Source organism: Drosophila persimilis, unplaced genomic scaffold, assembly GCF_003286085.1.
Source record: "Drosophila persimilis strain 14011-0111.01,24,50 unplaced genomic scaffold, DperRS2 tig00001129-arrow-arrow-pilon, whole genome shotgun sequence".
In the NCBI taxonomy this organism is placed as follows: Eukaryota; Metazoa; Arthropoda; class Insecta; order Diptera; family Drosophilidae; genus Drosophila; species Drosophila persimilis.
Window position 1 is genome coordinate 135,788 of NW_020825424.1, and position 1,776 is coordinate 137,563.

Here is a 1,776-nt window from a genome sequence, read left to right on the forward strand (position 1 = left end):
CCGGCTATCATCTTTTCACGCAATGATCAGAATTATAGAACAAATTGTCTACATCCATTTTTTTCTTACTCACTCATATTAAAACCAAATTTAATCCATCAAAAGTCAATAAGTAAAACGATTACCTGGGAAAAGATTATAAATAAATGAGCTTGTGACTACTTAGAATTTAGACGGATTGCTCCTTATCGGTGATGTTCGACTGAATTAAGCATTTTGGCTGATATACTTGACTCGAGAGCTGACACACTGATAATGTTATCGCCAGATTTCCCTCAAAACATTCCTATAAAATCACAGTCAAAAGGTGCAATGCCTTCAATCGAAAAAGTATTAGCATGGTGAACGTTTTAAGCAGTCTACTTGTCTGCAGACTGGTACTTATCATTGCCGCACAACTGAAAGACGGAGATGTCCTGCAAGATTACCAGCGTTTAAAAAGGCTCCGACCGCTGGGAGTCGAGTTTGCCGAACACTTCCGTAATGCATCGCTCCCGGACTTGGATCTATTCCACCCCCGAATACCCAGTCAGGAGGATCTGTAGTGTTTCGCGGACATGGCGCAGTTCATGCAGGCGCTCACTGCTGGAAAATTATGGGACCTTAAGAGTAAGTAAATAATGAAAATTATATTCAAGTGAATGAGAACTGAAGTTGACGAATTTTGTGAGCAGTGATCGATGCTTGGGGCTCCATTCCCTCAGGAGTGCTGTCCGGCAATGCCTACCATCTGGGTAACTTCGATGAGTGTGTCAAGATCAGCGAGGAGATCACCAGTAGTCACAGCATACATGGAAAGTACTGTTTTCTAAATGTACCCGCCGTATCCATTTCGATCAAGATCGCATCTTGCTTTCCGGCTTCCTGCTCTGCGGCACATATGGATACGTTTCTGGAGCAGTTAATGCAGAATTTGTTGAACTCAAGCAGCTCAAATATAAAATTCAGCGAGGCCAGCTGTCAGACAAGTGAATCGAAACCTTGCGATGGAATGACCATTTTCACAGTGTAAGTTAGACCGTATCATAATCAAATTCTGTGACTCATACTATGGATTGCAGTGTACTTCTTGGCTTGATGGGTACTATCGTGGGTCTATGCACGCTCAACGACTACTTTCTGTGCCAGGATCAGAGTGAGTAACGGAGAGAACGGAATGATTTACAAAATGATTTAACTCGTATTTTGCCTACCAGGTAGTATCGCTGTGACTGTGAAGATTTGCTCGGCACGGTCAAGTTCAATTGCCATCTTCCGCATTGTCGACAGCAAATCGAATCCGAACGTGATCAGTTGTCTTGATGGAATCCGCTGCATGTCCCTGTTCTGGGTGGTTCTTGGACATGGAGTCGGATATGCTATACCCATATAGGTGCAACTGTAAATAAAGCTAAGGGTGTTTTAGCGTTCATCAAGCGTTGGTCCAAGGAGTTTGACGACCCGTACGTTACGAAACAACTGTACATCTCGTTAGTACGTCCTATATTGGAGTATTATTCTTGTGTGTGGAGCCCCCAGTATAAAGAGCAGCAGGCTGTTATTGAATCCGTGTAAAAGCAATTTTTAATGTTTGCCCTTCGGAACCTTAACTGGGACTCGGGTAGAATCTTGCCACCCTACCGGTCTAGGCTAAATCTTATTGACCTGCCGTCGTTGCAGCATCGCAGAATATGCAATGGCGTAATGTTCGTGCACAAGCTCCTTCTCGGGACTGTTGACTCCCAAACTCTTTTGGGTCAGATTAACTTGGCCGTTCCATCTAGACCTACTCGTACT

The 1,776-nt window shown here is 43.8% G+C and overlaps 1 pseudogene; it reads left to right on the forward strand.

Moving 5' to 3' along the window:
• Positions 1-338: 338 nt before the first annotated feature.
• Positions 339-1,372, forward strand: LOC113566867 (annotated as a pseudogene).
• The last annotated feature ends 404 nt before the right edge of the window (positions 1,373-1,776 follow it).